This window comes from Schistocerca americana, chromosome 3 (genome assembly GCF_021461395.2).
Source record: "Schistocerca americana isolate TAMUIC-IGC-003095 chromosome 3, iqSchAmer2.1, whole genome shotgun sequence".
Classification (NCBI taxonomy): Eukaryota; Metazoa; Arthropoda; class Insecta; order Orthoptera; family Acrididae; genus Schistocerca; species Schistocerca americana.
In genome coordinates, this window is record NC_060121.1 from 686,884,019 (window position 1) to 686,904,215 (window position 20,197).

At 38.6% G+C, this 20,197-nt stretch overlaps 1 protein-coding gene across 1 annotated transcript in view; it reads right to left on the reverse strand.

The window, feature by feature from the left end:
* The window catches only part of LOC124606313 (MAP kinase-activating death domain protein), a 612,624-nt gene that overhangs the window by 87,040 nt on the left and 505,387 nt on the right, over positions 1 to 20,197 (reverse strand). The window lies entirely within an intron of this gene.

Sequence of the window (20,197 nt, forward strand, 5' to 3'; positions counted from 1 at the left end):
TGTAATTTTCTTCAAGTAGACATTTTCTAAAAAAAAATATTTATAAAAATGTAGTGCACTTACTGTCTGAATATGGCTCATGTTAAAGAACTGAAGCGAACATGAAAAATAAATCTTGAAGCTTGGTATTTTATTTAGTATGTATTACTCTTGGAGATACATCAATTACATATGTGCCAGTGGTGGAGTGTTCGTCACTGTTAGTAGTAGTTTATCCTGTAGTGAAGTAGAAGTGGATAGTTCCTGTGAATTATTATGGGTGGAGGTTACACTCAACAACCGAGCTAGGCTAATAATTGGCTCCTTTTACCGACCTCCCGACTCAGCAGCATTAGTGGCAGAACAACTGAGAGAAAATTTGGAATACATTTCACATAAATTTTCTCAGCATGTTATAGTCTTAGGTGGAGATTTCAATTTACCAGATATAGACTGGGACACTCAGATGTTTAGGACGGGTGGTAGGGACAGAGCATCGAGTGACATTATACTGAGTGCACTATCCGAAAATTACCTCGAGCAATTAAATAGAGAACCAACTCATGTAGATAACATCTTGGACCTACTGATAACAAACAGACCCAAACTTTTCGACTCTCTATGTGCAGAACAGGGAATCAGTGATCATAAGGCCGTTGCAGCATCCCTGAATATGGAAGTTAATAGGAATATAAAAAAAGGGAGGAAGATTTATCTGTTTAGCAAGAGTAATAGAAGGCAGATTTCAGGCTACCTAACAGATCTAAACGAAAATTTCTGTTCTGACACTGACAATGTTGAGTGTTTATGGAAAAAGTTCAAGGCAATCGTAAAATGCGTTTCAGACAGATACGTGCCGAGTAAAACTGTGAAGGACGGGAAAAACCCAGTGTGGTACAACAACAAAGTTAGGAAACTACTGCGAAAGCAAAGAGAGCTTCACTCCAAGTTTAAACGCAGCCAAAAACTCTCAGACAAACAGAAGCTAAACGATGTCAAAGTTAGCGTAAGGAGGGCTATGCCTGAAGCATTCAGTGAATTCGAAAGTAAAATTCTATGTACCGACTTGACAGAAAATCCTAGGAAGTTCTGGTCTTACATTAAATCAGTAAGTGGCTCGAAACAGCATATCCAGATACTCCGGGATGATGATGGCATTGAAACAGAGGATGACAAGCGTAAAGCTGAAATACTAAACACCTTTTTCCAAAGCTGTTTCACAGAGGAAGACCGCACTGCAGCTCCTTCTCTAAATCCTCGCACAAATGAGAAAATGGCTGACATCGAAATAAGTGTCCAAGGAATAGAAAAGCAACTGGAATCACTCAACATAGGAAAGTCCACTGGACCTGACGGGATACCAATTCGATTCTACACAGAGTACCCGAAAGAACTTGCCTCCCTTCTAACAGCCTCGTACCGCAAGTCTCTAGAGGAACGGAAGGTTCCAAATGATTGGAAAAGAGCACAGGTAGTCCCAGTCTTCAAGAAGGGTCGTCGAGCAGATGAGCAAAACTATAGACCTATATCTGACGTCGATCTGTTGTTGAATTTTAGAACATGTTTTTTGCTTGAGTATCATGACGTTTATGGAAACCCAGAATCTACTATGTAGGAATCAACATGGGTTCCGGAAACAGCGATCGTGTGAGACCCAGCTTGCTTTATTTGTTCATGAGACCCAGAAAATATTAGATACAGGCTCCCAGGTAGATGCTAGTTTTCTTGACTTCCGGAAGGTGTTTGATACAGTTCCGCACTGTCGCCTGATAAACAAAGTAAGAGCCTACAGAATATCAGACCAGCTGTGTGGCTGGATTGAAGAGTTTTTAGCAAACAGAACACAGCATGTTGTTATCAATGGAGAGACGTCTACAGACGTTAAAGTAACCTCTGGTGTGCCACAGGGGAGTGTTATGGGACCGTTGCTTTTCACAATATATATAAATGAATCTAGTAGATAGTGTCGGAAGTTCCATGCTGCTTTTCACGGATGATGCTGTAGTATACAGAAAAGTTGCAGCATTAGAAAATTGTAGCGAAATGCAGGAAGATCTGCAGCGGATAGGCACTTGGTGCAGGGAGTGGCAACTGACCCTTAACATAGACAAATGTAATGTACTGCAAATACATAGAAAGAAGGCTCCTTTATTGTATGATTATATGATAGTGGAACAAACACTGGTAGCAGTTACTTCTGTAAAATATCTGGGAGTATGCGTGCGGAACGATTTGAAGTGGAATGATCAGATAAAATTAATTGTTGGTAAGGCAGGTACTAGGTTGAGATTCATTGGGAGAGTCCTTAGAAAATGTAGTCCATCAACAAAGGAGATGGCTTACAAAACACTTGTTCGACCTACACTTGAGTATTGCTCATCAGTGTGGGATCCGTACGAGATCGGGTTGACGGAGGAGATAGAGAAGATCCAAAGAAGAGCGGCGCGTTTCATTACAGGGTTATTTGGTAACCGTGATAGCATTACGGAGATGTTTAACAAACTCAAGTGGCAGACTCTGCAAGAGAGGCGCTCTGCATCGCGGTGTAGCTTGCTCGCCGGGTTTCAAGGGGGTGCATTTCTGGATGAGGTATCGAATATATTGCTTTCCCCTACTTATACCTCCCGAGGAGATCACGAATGTAAAATTAGAGAGATTAGAGCGCGCACGGAGGCTTTCAGACAGTCGTTCTTCCCGCGAACCATACGCAACTTGAACAGGAAAGGGAGGTAATGACAGTGGCATGTAAAGTGCCCTCCGCCACACACCGTTGGGTGGCTTGCGGAGTATAAATGTAGATGTAGATGAACACTTCAATAAAGCAGTTTGTGTACTAAAATAAGCTAGTTGCAATTGGAATATAAAGCTAACTGAAGCACCCTTGAACTCTACAAGTACCACAAATCAATGTGTTTATCAGAAGGGTAATGGTAGTAACATATTGATTGTTGCAAATTGTGTTGATGGTATATTAATTTTCAGTGATAACATGCAAGAAAAGGAAACCGTCAAAAATAAAATTAAAGGGCAATTTAGATTGATACAGCTAGAAGAAGTATGAGATTAAAAAAGGGGCCTATTATGGATGGATCAGTCTCGCTACGTAGACCAAATATGAAATAAATACGCATAAAGGATTGTTATCCAGTGTCAACAACAATAAAATGCTTACATGTGATATGAGCCCCAAGAAAGATGATGGGGGAAAATGAGAAATATTCCCTACAGAAAAAATATAAGCAGTTCAATGCACATGCAGTTGGGAACCAGACATGACCTTGTGTGTGCTATTGCAGTTGTAAATCACTTCAACAATGATCCAGGCATGCCTCACTGGCAGGCAGTCCAAATAATCCAAGGTACTTGAAAGTGGGTAAGGACAAGCTGCAATTTTCTAGGGAAGAGAATAAAAATGTCACTGGATATAATGATGGCGGGAGGCAAAGAGAACCGGAAGTCAATCACTGGTTTTTTGTTTAAATCAAAAGGAGCTATTATTTTCTGAAGCAGCTAGAAACAACCCACATTATGTTCATCAACTACTGAGGCTGAATACTTGCTGATGACCTCAACTTGTCAGGAAGCACCCTGGCCACAGAAGATAAAAAAGGAGATCTCTCCATTCCCCAAAAGTGACCCCATTAAACTTTATTGTGATAACAAAGATGCTGTTGATTTATGCAACAAGTGGCTGCAGTGGAAGAATGAAAATTATCAAATGTCATTTTATTACAGAAAATATAGACTCAGCTTAAGTTATAGGGGAACAAATTCCAATGGAACAGATGCTTGCTGATATGTTAACTGATTCATTTGCAAAAACAAGACATCATCAAATGAGTAATGAAGGTGGACTGAAGTTTTATTTTATTAGGTATTTATTCTAGTGTGAGTGCAAGAAATGAGAATCTATGACTTTGCTGTTATATAGGTCTTTGATGTTAATTTCCATTTATGTTGTTTCTCATTCATGTGCACATTGTAAATATTATGTGTGCATTAATGCAATTAAATATGTTTTTGTGCTACTTCAAACCATGATCAATTTACTTAATCATTTTACTGAATATTAAAACAGAAAACAACAGTTTCTATTGGGTATCAAATGCAACTTGTGACTGGATTGGGAATTTCTTGCTAAGAAGAATGCAGCCTCTTTTGTCGGATAGAGGATCATCAACAGGCATAGAAATAACTTCAGTTGTATCCCAGGAAGTGTGTTGCAACCTGTGTTGTACATTAATGATCTGCCAAATGATATTAATAGTAACATTAGGCATTTTTCAGATGATGCGGCTATCTATAATGAAGCTGCATAAGTATGCAACTCTATCTGAAAAAGATTTAAAATAGATGTAAAGATTAGCAGTTTGCTTTAAATTTTCAGAAATGTTAAATTGTGCACTTCAGACATGCAGAAACGTAATTTCCTACATGATTACATTATCAGTGAGTGACAACTGCAGTCAGTCAAGTCATACAAATACCTGGATGTGACAGTTTCTGGTTGTATAAAATAAAATGATCACACTATCTCAGTAATAGGTAAAGAAAGTGGCAGACTTCAATTCATTGGTGAGATCCTGGGAAAAAGCAGTCTGTTAACACTAATATGACCCATCTAGAATATTCATACATTATAGGATTGACAGGGAAAATTGAATATATGCAAAGAAGGGTGGTAGTAATAGCCACAAGTTTGTTTGAGTAACAGACAAGTTTTATGGAAATGCTGAGTAACCTGAAATCAGATTAGATAAATGTCAATTAGTCTATAAAAGCTGTTTGAAAAGTGTCAGGAAGCAGTATTATGTATTATACCTATGAATATGTTTACATCTCCTACTTATTGCTCTTGTAGGTACTAAAGATAGGAGTAAAGTAATCACAACATGCACAAAGCCAGTAAAGCATTATGAATGGAATGGGGAAGAACACCAGTCTACATCTACATCCATACTGAGCAAACCACTGTGAAGTGCACTGGCAGAGGTTACATCCCACTGTATGTGTTATTAGGGTTTCTTTCAGTTCCATTCATGTATGGAGTGCAGGAAGAATTATTGTTTGAACGGTGTGTGCTATAGTTATTCAAATCTTTTCCTTAGAATCCCTGTGTGAGTGATACATTGCATTTTTTTTTTTTTTTTTTTTTTTTTTTTTTTTTTTTTTTTTTTTTTGAGGAGGGGGTGTGTCTCACGATATTGTTGTTCTTTAATGGTCTCCCACTGAGACAGAAATTCGACCAACATTATGCCTTTTCAATCCCAAGACAATGAGGCAGTGATTTTTTTGGCCCAAACTAGAGGTTTTTAAATTTTTTGGCAGATGGTTTGATGTCACTATGATAACTGTTTTTTGTCTCAGGCTTGTAATGAGTGATCCACATTTCATCTACATTCAAAATAGAGCTCAGAAAATCCTGACATTCCAATTCAAGTCGCTCAAGAAACTCGCAGGCACTACTGACCCAATTTTTCTCGTGCTGCTCTGTCAGCTGTTTTGGGACCCGTCTTGTGCACAGTTTCTGGTATCCCGGTGTTTCTGCAAGTGTATTGTGTAAGAGAATTCTGGTAAGTTTTGGTGGAACTGCACAAATTTCATCCACTATCAAATGACAGTCTTTATGAACAGTTTCCTCAATTTTGTGCACCAACTCTTCAGTCAAATTGCAAGGTTTTCCAGTCCTCTGTTCATCACGAACATTTGTTTCACCTTCCTTAAACTCCCTACACCACTTACACACACTTGTTCTCTTCATAACACCTTCACTGTAAACCACTTTGAGCTGCGAAAAAATTTCCATAGGTGTTACTCCTTCTATGAGTAGTAAGTGGATCACGGCATGTGGCCACACTCTTACTGACATCTTCCATGCAACTGAACACTAAAATGTACTATTGTGTTCCTGCAATGCTCACTCTGGCCAGGGGATTCCCCACTACTGTGCAAAGTTGCCAGTCCTCAAAAAATCACAGACCACTTACTTTCTGGATGCCTCATAGATTACAAATTTTAAAATCGTGATGACGGGAAGTACAATCATCCCCCCGCTCAAGAGAGAGAGAGAGAGAGAGAGGGAGGAGGAGGAGGAGAAGGAAGTGCGATATGAGTTATTGAGCAACTTCTTCCTCTTGAGCTTCAAAAATCAAACAAATGGATTTGTAGCAGAATTACGCAAACTATGAAACATATTGAGTACACCAATGAAATTACATCAACATGATCATATTGACTCAGCCATTAGCGACAGCAACCATTGCGTTCAGTAATGTTTCTTCCAAAATAATTCTAGAAACTGACAACAGAAGGCAGCACCAGTCAAGACGTAGAAGTCATTGAGATGTCCATACATCATTCTCATACGCAATGGTCCATTTTTGAGTGATACATGACTCGTGCGTCAAGACCTAGAAGTTAGCGAGATGTCTACACATTGTTCTCATATGCAAGTAGTCCACTTTTGAGCAACAGATGGCTTGCATGTCAAGAAATTCGTGGCTCAAGCTATACTTGGGTTTGGTCTTTACACCACAAGGTTGTGGCCTGAGTACGCTCATGCTTGGTCTACGAAGTGTTAAGCCTCATGATAGTTTTGTCCTTAAAAGTTCTAGTGTTAAAATCGGTGTCCCGTATTTTAACAAAAATTTCCTCTCTCAAATCACTTTGCAGGAGTGCTGTTACAATTTCTAATTGATCTACATGTAGGTCATGTTTAAAAGTTACACCAAACAGATACGTTAATGAATTGTAGTGAATCATTGAGGCATAATTCACTTCATACTTTACACACTTCATTTGTGCACAGTCTGTAATGCTAGATGTGTGTTTTACTTAAAAATGTGTCCTTGGGGATTCTTTTTAGTATTATAAATATATTTGGTGTCTATCGATTTTCTATCTGAATGTAGAATTGCTTCTTTCCATTTTTGATTTTCAGCATTTGACTGCAATTCTTCTTTAATTGGCTCAAGCCAATTATGTAGTTCTTTACTTTGTAAAGCCTCTTCTAATCATCATGATCTCAATTCTCTGTCTCTGAAGAATAACAGGATATACTACCATTCATCCTTATAAGCTTTGGATTTCTTGATGATCTTCTATGCATTTGACTTTGTTTGTAAGGATACAGAATTTTTATTTGCACCTGATGAATCTAAATCTTCTGAGTTGCTTTTATCAGAGCTGCTTTTATTAGATAAAATAAATCTTGCATAATTTTGGAAATGATTACTGGTTCCTGAGACTTTTTAGACACTATTATTAACATTTTTCTGAGCAGTATTTTCTTTAAATATCGCATCTCTTGCTTTCATTAATTTTCACTGATTGGGTTGGACTAGCTGATATGCCTCACTCTGCTCACAGTAACCTGTCAGTATGCATTCAATGTTTTTCTTATTCCATTTATGCCTATTCTTCAATGCCGTAGATTTGGTTTTCTTATGCTTCTTCTTGTGTCATGCTTTTTAAATATTTTTGTAGGTAAACTACTAATGAGGCAAGCAGCTATAGAGGCTGCTTTGCTGCCTTGACCCATATGCTTTTGGTAAGCCTGCATCAAAGAGGACTGCTGTTTTCTGCCTAGTAATTTTTAGTAAATTGCATTTACTGACAGCATAACTTGTTTTTTGCTTTAATATTCAGTAAAGTGGTTAAGTAAAGCAATTGTAGTTTGAAGCAGCACACAGAAATGTTTTATTGTACTAATGCACACACATAATATTCAGAACATGCTTAAATATGTAATGGCAAAGAACCTATAAAACAGCAAAGGCATAGCTTTTTATATCTAACATAATCACACTTTTGTTGGCAAGTGTGGGTGTATTACACAGTCAAACACTTGTACTGAAGTAATTCCACATTTACATGACTGCCTTGATGCCTCATTTTCAATTTGTCATGTGATAAAAGTGCAAGTTGGATTTTGCATAACCAATGTTTTTGGAATCAATGTTGGTTAGTACACAAAAGTTCATACTGTTTGGGATACCTTACTAGAGATGAGCTCAGAATATATACTAAGATTCTGCAAAAGAAGTATATCACAGATACTGGATGGCAGCTTTATGGATGATTTCTGTCACCATCCCTGTAGACATGTGTGACCTGTGCTTTTTTCCAACTAATGGGCACAGATTTTTGTTCGAGTGATCTACAATATAATGTGGTTAAAACCACAACTAATTCATATGCAAATTCTGGTTAGAATCTATATCTACATCTACACCATACTCTGCAAGCCACCTAATGGTGTGTGTTGATGGGTACTTTTGTACCACTAACTGAGCCCTCCACCTGGTCCCATTTGGTGAATATCATGTGGGAAGAATGATTGTCAGTACGCCTTTGTATTGGCTCTAATTTTACAAATTTTCTACTCATGATCATTGCACGAGGTGTACATTGGGGAAGTAATATGTTGTCTGATTCTTTCCAGAAAGTGGTCTTTTGAAATTTTAGTAGTAAATCTCTCTGTGATGCACAACATCTCTCTTGTAATGTCTGCAATGGAGTTTGTTGAGCACCCTCGTAATGCACTAATGCTGGCTACACAATCCCATGACGGAATACACCAATCTTCGTCGGACTTTCTCTACCTCTTCTGTCAGTCCTACATGATAGATGAACTATTCTCAGGAACTGGTCGAATACACAATTTATACACCACTTTCTTCACGGATAGGTTACATTTCCTTAAGATTCTTCCGAATGAATCTGAGTCTGGCATCTGGTTTTCCCACTGTTTGTTTTATTTCATCATTCCACTTAAGGTTGTTCTTGATGGTTACTCCTACATATTTTACAGTAGATACTGTTTCCAGTGGTTGATCAACAATAGTGTAGCAGCACAGTAGTGGATTTCTTTTCCTGTATACGTGCAATATATTACATAGTCAAATGGCAATGTATAACTGGGTCAAATGGCAATGCCTGCACCATCCATAAATTCTCTGGAGGTCATTCTGCAAGTCTTTACTATCTTCTGGCAGCACTACTTGGTTATAGACAACCACAACATCTGCAACAGCCTTAAAGAGCATCTGACATTTCTACTAGATCATTTATATATATTGTAAATGGTAACAGTTCTACCACATTTCCTTGGAGTACTCTGGAAATTACCTTACATATGTTGATTTTGTTCTGTTAAGAGCAATGTGTTGAGTTCTAGGTGCAAAGAAATCTTGAATCCAGTTACAAATCTGTTCCAGTAATTGATAAGCTCATATGCTTTTCATTAAACAACAGTGTGGGATGATGTCAAATGCCATCCTGAAGTCAAGAGACATGGCATCAACCTGAGTCCCATTGTCTACGGTGCTGTAGATCTCATGGAGGAACAAAGTGAGCTGAGTTCCACAGGCTCTCTGTTTGTGGAATCCGCGTTGATTTTTTAGAGGAGATTTTCATTCTCCAAAAACGTCATAATTCTTGAGCATAAAACATGTTCAGGGTTATAAATACAAAATCAAATAGGGGTAATGCAGGAGTAGGTTTAATAACGTTTAAAAAAAATAGGAGTGTGGGTAAGATACTACAAACAGCATAGTGAATGCATTATTGTCGCCAAGATAGACACGAAGCCCACGCCTACTACAGCAGTACAAGTTTATATGCCAACTAGCTCTGCAGATAACAAAGGGACTGATGAAATGTATGATGAGATAAAAGAAATTATTTGGATAGTGAAGGGAGACGAAAATTTAATAGTCATGGGTGACTGGAATTCAGTAGTAGGAAAAGGAAGAGAAGAAAACGTAGTACGTGAATATGGATTGAGGGTAAGAAAATAAAGAGGAAGCCGTCTCGTAGAATTTTGCAGAGCACAACTTAATCATAGCTAACACTTGGTTCAAGAATCATAAAAGAAGGTTGTACACATGGAAGAAGCCTGGAGATACTGACAGGTTTCCGATAGATTATATATTGGTAAGACAGAGATTTAGGAACCAGGTTTTAAATTGTAAGACATTTCCAGGGGCAGATGTGGCCTCTGACCACAATCTACTGGTTATGAACTGTAGATTAAAACTGAAGAAACTGCAAAAAAGTGGGAATTTAAGGAGATAGGACCTGGATAAACGGACTAAACCAGAGGTTGTACAGAGTTTCAGGGAGAGCATAAGGGAACAATTGACAGGAATGGGGGAAAGAAATACAGTAGAAGAAGAATGGGTAGCTTTCAAGGATGAAGTAGTGAAGGCAGCAGAGAACCAAGTAGATAAAAAGATAAGGGCTAGTAGAAATCCTTGGGTAACAGAAGAGATACTGAATTTAATTGATGGAAGGAGAAAATATAAAAATGCAGTACATGAAGCAGGCAAAAAGGAATACAAACATCTCAAAAATGAGATCGACAGGAAGTGCAAAATGGCTAAGCAGGGATGGCTAGAGGACAAATGTAAGGATGTAGAGGCTTATCTCACTAGGGGTAAGATAGATACTGCCTACAGGAAAATTAAAGAGACCTTTGGAGAAAAGAGAACCACTTGTATGAATATCAAGAGCTCAGACTGAAAATCAGTACTAAGCAAAGAAGGGAAACCAGAAAGGTGGAAAGAGTGTATAGAGGGTCTATACAATGGCGATGTACTTGAGGGCAGTATCATGGTGATGGAAGAGGACATAGATGAAGATGAAATGGGAGATATGATACTGCATGAAGAGTTTGACAGAGCACTGAAAGACCTAAGGCAAAAGATGGACCCAGGAGTAGACAACATTCCATTAGAACTCCTGATAGCCTAAGAAGAGCCAACCCTTCCAGAACTCTACCATTTGGTGAGCAAGATGTATTACACAGGCGAAATAATAATTCCAGTCCCAAAGAAAGCAGATGTTGACAGATGTGAAAATTACTGAACTATCAGTTTAATAAGTCACAGCTGCAAGATACTGACACGAATTCTTTACAGATGAATGGAAAAACTAATAGAAGCCAACCTCGGGGAATATCAGTTTGGATTCCGTAGAAATATTGGAACACGTGAGGCAATACTGACCCTACGACTTATCTTAGAAGATAGATTAAGGAAAGGCAAACCTGCATTTCTAGTATTTGTAGACTTAGAGAAAGCTTTTGACAGTGTTGACTGGAATACTCTCTTTCAAATTCTGAAGGTGGCAGAGGTAAAATAGAGGGAGCGAAAGGCTATTTACGATTTGTACAGAAACCAGATGGCAGGTATAAGAGTCGAGGGACATGAAAGGGAAGCAGTGGTTGGGAAGGGAGTGAGACAGGGTTGTAGCCTCTCCCCGATGTTATTCAATCTCTATATTGAGCAAGCAGTGAAAGAAACAATAGAAAAATTCAGAGTAGGTATTAAAATCCATGGATAAGAAAAAAAAAACTTTGAGGTTCACCGATGACATTGTAATTCTGTCAGAGACAGCAAAGGACATGGAAGAGCAGTTAAACGGAATGGATAGTGTCTTCAAAGGAGAATATAAGATGAACATCAACAAAAGCAAAATGAGGATAATGGAATGCAGTCGAATTAAGTCGGGTGATGCTGAGGGAATTAGATTAGGAAATGAGACACTTAAAGTAGTAAAGGAGTTATGCCATTTGGGGAGCAAAACAACTGATGATGGTCAAAGTAGAGAGGATATAAAATGTAGACTGGCAATGGCAAGGAAAGCATTTCTGAAGAAGAGAAATTTGTTAACATCGAGTATAGATTTGAGAGTCAGGAAGTCATTTCTGAAAGTATTTGTATGGAGTGTAGCCATGTATGGAAGTGAAACATGGAAGATAAATAGTTTGGACAAAAAGAGAAGAGAAGCATTCAAAATGTGGTGCTACAGAAGAATGCTGAAGATTAGATGGGTAGATCACATAACTAATGAGGAGGTATTGAATAGGATTGGGGAGAAGAGGAGTTTGTGGTGCAACTTGACTAGAAGAAGGGATCGGTTGGTAGGACATGTTCTGAGGCATCAAGGGATCACCAATTTAGTATTGGAGGGCAGCTCGAAAGGTAAAAATTGTAGAGGGAGACCAAAAGATGAATACACTAAGCAGATTCAGAAGGATGTAAGCTGCAGTAGGTACGGAGAGATGAAGAAGCTTGCACAGGATAGAGTAGCATGGAGAGCTGCATCAAACCAGTCTCAGGACTGAAGACTACAACAACAACAACAACAACAACAACAACAAGACATGTTCCATAATTCTATGACAGACTGTAGTCAATGACATAGGTCTATAATTGTGTGCGTCTGCCATTCTTAAAAAATGGAATGTCCTGTGCTGCTTTCCGGTCAGTAGGTGCCCTTCATTGCTCAAGCGACTGACAATAAAATAATGCTAGAAAGGGATCAAGTTCTTTCACATAATATTTGTTGAATATTATCGGTGTCTCATCTGGTCCTGACGCCCTTCTGCTACTAAGTGATTGTAGTTGTTTTTGTATTCCATGGCTGGTTGTCTCAGTATCTGACATTTTGCTGTCTGTACAATGATTGAAATGAAGGACCATGTTATGATCTTCCACAATGAACAAATTTTGGAAGACCAAATTTAGTATTTTGGTCTTTTCTCTATTACCTTTCATTTTGGTGTAGTATGGTCACTGAGTGAATAAATAGATGATTTTGATCCACTTACTGATTTTATATACAACAAAAACCTCATAAGATTTTTACTCGCATCAGTTGACCAAGTTTTACTTTCAAAGTCATTGAAAGCTTCTCTCATTGTTCTCCTTACCTTCATTTCACTTCGTTCAGCTTTTCTTTGTCAACTACATTTTTACTTCTCTTGAATTTGAGATGAAGTTCTCTTTGTTTAGGTAGCAGTTTCCTAACATGGTAGGTCTTTCTCATCCCTTACAACCTTACTTGGAATGTACTTGTCTATAGCATACTGCACGATGCCTTTGAATTTTTCCCATTTGTCCTCCACATCTTCATCCTCATCACCAAATATTTGATGCTCACTGCTCAGATATTCTGAAATTTGTATCCTGTCACTCTTGCTAAGCAAATATATCTTCCTACCTTTCTTAACATTCTTTGTAAGACCCATTGTCATACATTCTATCACAGCCTTATGATCACTGAGACATTCCTCTGCGTTAACTGATTTGATAAATTCAGGTCTGTTTGTGTAGAAGGAGTCTAAGATGTTGCCCTCACGAGTTGGTTCTCTAACTATCTGCTCAAACTTATTTTTGGAAAAGATATCCAGAACAATCCTTGCCTCTGGCACCAGTTTTGATAGCATGATACTCCCAATCTATAAGTTGAAGTCAGCCCGTATTACAATGGCATGATCAGTAAAGTTATTAACAATATTCTGCAATTTCTGTCTGAAGCACTCTATGAGTAGAGCTCCTGACCCAGGTGGTCTATAAAAGCATCCAATTACCATTTTTGACCAATGTTTGACACTTAACTTCGCCCAGATTAATTCACAATCAGAATCTGTGATAACCTTGCTATATTTTATTGAAATCTTTACTGTAATAAACATGCCACCACCACTGGCAACTAACCAATACTTATGATAATATTTCAGTCTTAACTTAGGATTTCATTGTCATGAACGTCCAGTTTCAACCAACTTTCTGTCCCAAATACTACCTGTGCATTATAACTTTCAGTATACGATACTAATTCTGGGACCTTTCATTGGATGTTCCTGCAGTTTACTAAAATGCTATTAACCTTTTCTGTCTCTGATCTGTGTGGACAAACATACTCTGATGACATTGTGACTAATTTATCAGGCAAATCATCTTTAATCCAAGGGAGGGTTCCTCTAACCTAAAAAAGCCCCGTGTGCCTACCACACAGACTCGACTACCCTAGCAGCTGCTTTCTGTGTGTAGTGCACACCTGATCTATTGAGGGGAACCCTACAGTTCTGCACACCATAGCGGAGGTTGAGAGATTCACATCTGATACCGTCGCACAGTCGTCTGACCTGCTAGTTTCCACTCTGCTCCAAACCAGAGGACTGTGATCGACCCTGGGTACAATGTTACAAATAGACAGCTTAGCCTGCACCCTGTGTGTGATGCTAGTTGTCTTCACAAAATCAACTACACATGGAAAGGTGCCAATGATGCCCTCAGAACCCAAGTAGCAGGTGTCATTTGTACTGATATGTGCCACTATATGCAGCTGGTAGCGCCCAGTGTTCTCAACAGGGCAGGGCCTCCTCCACATACACAGACGAGACCCACCCTGGCAAACATACCAATTGTACACTGGCACTCTTTCCTTCTTGCCTGCTATTTCTATGGGGGTTCCATAACCCGTCTAACATAGGAGCTCCCAATGACAAGCACATCCAACCTCTGCAATGGGCAGGAAAATCAGCTGCTGGCCCAACAGGAGAAGCATCCTGTGCTGGCTCAGAGTTGTCATGAACACTGGGTAGCACCTCATACCTGTTGCTAAGTCATAGGGAGCCAGCCGCAGGACCCACTCCCTCTCTCACCTTCCGTCCTGTGGCATGTGAACCCACCACTGCCTGCCATTCACTCTCAAGTGAGGACAGACCAGTCAGATGATGTGTATCAGATGATGCAGTGACACCTGGGTCACCAGGGGATTCCAATTGCACGAAAGGTGTCACACTTCTCATCACCCACGTCCCAATGTCACCGCAACTTTGAGAATTAGCCTGGAGCATGCTGACGGTAGCGAATACAGCTTCCAGCTGTTTAAGGACAGCAGCTAATTCTCTTTGTGTCCCCCGACACAAGCAAATTCCCTAGACATATCATAGTGGGTAAAAAATAGATATAAGATCTCGAATAGCTACTAGTTTGGAATGTATGCAGAACAGAACGGTGAGAATGAAGAAGCACTAAAAACTGCTCTGCAGATTTCTCGCTATACCCTGAGATGGCAAGCTCTTAAACAGAATAAATTTCTCTACTGAATTAGATGTATGTACAGTTACCTGTTACTAAAAATTCTGCTTACCAAAAAGCTACTGTATGAGATAAGTATGCAAACTAGAATGCACTGATCTAAACTATACACTGTGTACCAGTATGAGATTTAAACCTAGTGGTGTGACATGGAGCTTCTGGCAGTGGAACAATTACAATAGAAAGCTGCCTTACACAAGGGTATGCGTGAAGACTTGTGTAAAAATAAAAAGTAAATAGTAATTTGCTAACCGCTAGTCTACACAGTAAAATACACAGGTATAGTTCACTTGTTTGGAGAAGCACACAAAAGAAACAGAAACAAAGCTAAATTACTGTGTATAGACAAATGCTGCTGCTACCACTGCTCTCACGTCCATTTGGCTCAGCTTGTGCCAGTACAGAGGTTCCATAGAGCCCTGGACCCTTGTTTATTGTAAGTGACTGTATTCCACTCATAAGTGTTCCACGCAGCATTCCTGCAGTGCAAGAATTAAATTGGGGCAATACTCTCAGATCTTTCTCTGTAAAGGAACATTTGAAGGTGGAGTTCAGTATTTTTACCTCCCAATTTAAATTCCTGTGTCATCCATGTGTGTATGAACATTAACTTTGGTGTCACTCACATCATTTGCATATGAGCTGAATTGGTTTGGGTTTTGTCAGAAGATTCTGGCAAGGAAGTCAATGGAAGTTCACAAATTGCCCCTCTGAAAGCCAAATACATTTCATTCAGCATTTCACTATCAATATTCCTATATTTTGTTTTACTTTTATTGTGCACTGGTCACTATTTCTTAAGATGTTTGCCAACAGAAACAGTATATCATATAGGGTCGTTCATGAACTGCCCTGCTAGGTAAATGTTTCAAGATTCTCCTTGAGACATGACACTATTCCATATTTATTTAGTTTATTGAACACGTAAAATTTTATAATTGTTTTAGCTGCCATTTCCACTTTGTTAATCATTGTTGCTACAACTGTCTCATGGGCACTGATACTAGTTTCATCGTGAATACTGTAAAAGAGATTAAGTCTCTTTGTTACCATTAAATATACAATATTTCCACCATGTGTAAGCTTCTGAACTATATGTTCATATTCCACTCCATGCACTGGGTGCTGAGTACATCCACAAGCTTGCCACCACTCAGACACTTTTTCTCCCTGGGGGAATAATTAATATTTATTTACACTATTTACTGCAGCCCATAACAATAATGTAGTCTCATAGCAGAGTGCTAAAATGCTGATGAAGGTATGGAAGAATGGAGTCAGAGCTGAGGCAACAAATGAGGAAGTAGCTACAGTAAAATCCCTTTCTTATGTCCCCGCATTTTACATTTTCCCACTTTTACATTCATTTTTGTCAGTCACAATGCAAGTCTTATCCTCTCAATACAACTCCTTTTTGTCATTAATAATACCATCTTACACCATTTCCTGAATTTTAAGTTTACTTTGGCATTTTCAAGACCTTTAACACTGATTTTCAACCAGATTTCTGCAGAAGTGCAACATATTCCTGCTCAAAATCATCCTTGGAAAAAAGCAGAATATGCAGTCTGTATGCAAAGTTATTGATCATGTAACGTAGTGTTAGTGCAGTTTCATTGTCTGCGAGTTGGGTCATTGCCACCTGCATTAAAGGTTTGCAGTGTTTGCAAGGGTGGAAAAGCATTCTGAGTCACTGCTTTAATGACAATCACAATCTGATGATAGTGACTCTAGTAGCAACCTTCCTTTTGCTCATTTCATTGTATCACAACAGCTTTAAATTAATTTCACAGTCTTTTATACAAATTAACACTGTTTTTAAAGACAGCTATATCTATAATGAACTTTCACAAAAAATTGTTAACTCTGCATGAAATATGCTAATCCATAATAGGCGTGCAGTCTTAGGCTGGTACAAGCTGATGTCAGACGTAAACATTCCTCCTCAAGATGTTCCGTAACATGATGACAATTTCTGGCCCCTTTCTCACCAGTATGTCTGTGAATCAAGTGATCTCCTTGTTGGCAACAAGCTGTAGCTTTCCTGACTATTGTTCTCTGTTAAGGAAACCTGCGAACTTGAGGGTTTCAACCCATATTGTATTACAAATCAGTCTCACACTAGACCTTGAGTATTACTTGTCTGTGAAAGATATTTTAGAACATGTAGCATCAAACCAGTCTCTGGGCTGAAGACCACAACAACAACAACATTGTCAACGTGGACTTTCTGATGAAGAACTGTTATGTCTCTTAGAGAATTTTGATACTGATTTGGAAATTGACTTCAGTGATGATGAAAATGATTTTGTGCCACAGACAAGTGAAGATGGAGATGAAGACATTGTGAATGAAGAGGGATTAGTGGAGGACACTGATCTATGCCAATCCTCATCTCATCCACCACAGTAGGCCCAAGTGAGTTCCTCTAGAAAAATGGTCACTAATGGTAGAACTGAATGGGAGATCAACAATTTTTCATATTCTGGATGAACGTCGGCTGCAAACTTTCTAATGGAGAGAGGTGATACCACTCCTTACACTTTTCAATGTGTTGACGACTCTTTAATCAGTTCTTTCTGTCTTATTTTTGATGAAGCAAAAAGAAAACAAAGAATCGAATGTTTGAAACTTACTAAAAAACAATGATTGGACCATGTCGCTTGAGGAACTAGAAAAATTGATAGCCATCATGCATGCTCAGGGTGTCATACGTACAACAGGTATGTCTGTGGGTAATCTCTGGTCTCATCCTTGGGGGCTTACTTTCATCAAGGACATTATTTCCAAAACAGATTTCAGGAACATCTGGGATTTCTCTGTTGTGATGAAAAATCAAACCGAGCTGTCTGCCTCCACCCAACAAATTCAACTCTTGCGTCTGAAATGTGGGGAAGGTTTACTGAAAACAGTATTCATTCTTACCATCCTGGAGAAAATATAACTGTGGATGAGCAACTATTACCAAGCAAAAAAAGATGCAGGTTCACTCAAATTTTCACCAATAAACCAGAAAAAAATGGTCTCAAATTCTGGACTGCTGCCACTGTGACAACAAAGTATGTACATAATGCTTCCCCATAACTCAGAAAAGAGGAATGCATACAGAGAAGAAACCAATAGGAGATTATGTCATGTCTCATGGGGATATTTCTGAATCAAGGAAGAAATGTGACAACAGACAACTTCTTCATATCTCTTCACCTGGCTAAGAAGCTTGAAGAAAAGAAAACTCCCTTAGTTGGTACAGTGAGCAAAATACAGTACATCACAAAATTCCTGATGAGGTAAGGACGTCAAATATATAATATCCTCCACCACCACCCTGTGCATGACTGGCAACACAGACTGCACTATGATACTACGATCAAGGAAAGAAGAATAAAAATGTCATTCTTCTTAGTACGCTGCATGCTAAAGTATCAATAAGTAAACATAACATAGTACAATGCAGCAAAGCGGGTTGATTTAATTACCTGAAAATGTATTACAAAGACTGCATGTAAGGAGATGGCATGTCTTTACATCATCTTGGACATGGTGACAATAAATGCATGGGTCATCTTCAAAATAGTAACAAACAAGAAAATAGTAAAGAAGAAGTTTGTACTAGAGCTGGCAAATGAACTAAAGGGAATAAAAGAGGAGGAAGAAGAAGAAGAAGAGACAAAGGAAAAGGATACACATCAAAAATTATCTAGAAAGCAGAAGAAGTTCCAGACCAGCCTCTGCAAGGGCAACAATACCAGTGACAACTGTGTAAAGTGCCTCAAGGCCAAGTGCAGAAAATGTGCACAAAAAACCTGGGTTAAGTGCTTTTAGCAGTTTCCCATGACTTGAGTAAAAAGCAGAATAAAGCCATGTATGGAACACATGTGAGTATAATATGGATATATATATCAAACGTGTTAGGACATTCTATGAATAGCTAATAAAGGAAAGTTTACAGTCTAGGAAAATTGTTAGCATTAACAACAACAAACATGTAAGATATTTTGTTGTTGAAATAAGTCATTAATATAGTAATCATCATGTTGCAAAATTATTTTTATAATACAAAAATGTAGAGATTAGCATACATTAAAATAAAGGACTACTTTAAGTCACATGTGAAATTATTGTATGTGAGGTAAAACGATTCCTTTCTGCCATTTCAGGAAGGTCAGAAACTTCACCAGTCTAGTGTTAATATATAAATATAAACAAAAATATGATACAGGTTACAAAACAAATGCAACATGAGAAATGAAAAAAGCCACAGAAATCAAAAAATTTCAAGAAAACGTGGAGAAAAATGCACGATGAAGAAAAGGGTAAATAGGAAAAGAAAGAGCTACAAATGAGAAAAATGATACTATATGGTTCTAGAGACCTTTCAAAGTCTTAAACATTTATGATGTATATATAAATATTGAAGCAGTGAATGAAAATTTGTACCAACACCCAGACTAGTAACTGGGTCTGACAGCTGCTGTGCCCGAGCAGTTCTAGGAGCTTCAGTCTGGAACCGTACTGCTGCTATGGTCACAGGTTCGAATCCTGCCTCAAGCATGAATGTGTGTGATGTCATTAGGTTAGTTAGGTTTAAGTAGTTCTAAGTCTAATGGACTGATGACCTCAGATGTTAAGTCCCATAGTGCTTAGAGCCATTTTTTTTTAACTGGGCCTCCTGCTCACTAGGCAGATGCACTAACCACTATGGCATCCTGGCAAGTGCCTTTGCAAAACTGCATGGACTATCCTAGCATGCCTCCTTCCTCAATCCAAATTCCCATTCATGCCTCAGCATTGCAGAGGTTCTCCAACTGTATTGGAATAGTATCTTGGCATTGAACAAAATGTGGGATCCTGCCTGAAACCCAGGCATAGGTGCTTTGATCAAATTAAACTATATGATTACAGAGATTGTTTCAAGTCTCAGACATCTACTTACAGACAAATTAAAGCTGTGTGGTACACCATGAGTTGACTCTACATCTTTTTCTTCCCGGGCTCATTCCTTTCCTGACAGCATAAGATAACAATAACTCACAGTCTAACATAAAAATTTAATAAGTCAGTGCCTTTCCCTTAATTTCCAAATTCTTTACATGCTCTTCTTCATACAAAGCCGGAATATGACAGGGGATAAAATCTATAAGAAAAATATAGTTGCAAGAGGTCATGGATGGGTGCTTGGACCACATTGTCCATAACTTCCTTAGCAATAATGCACTTCTAAGACTTGTTTGATGCAACTCTCCATGCTACTTTATCCTGTGCAAGCTTCTTCATCCCTGAACAGTTACTCCAGCATACATCCTTCTGATTCTGCTTACTGTATT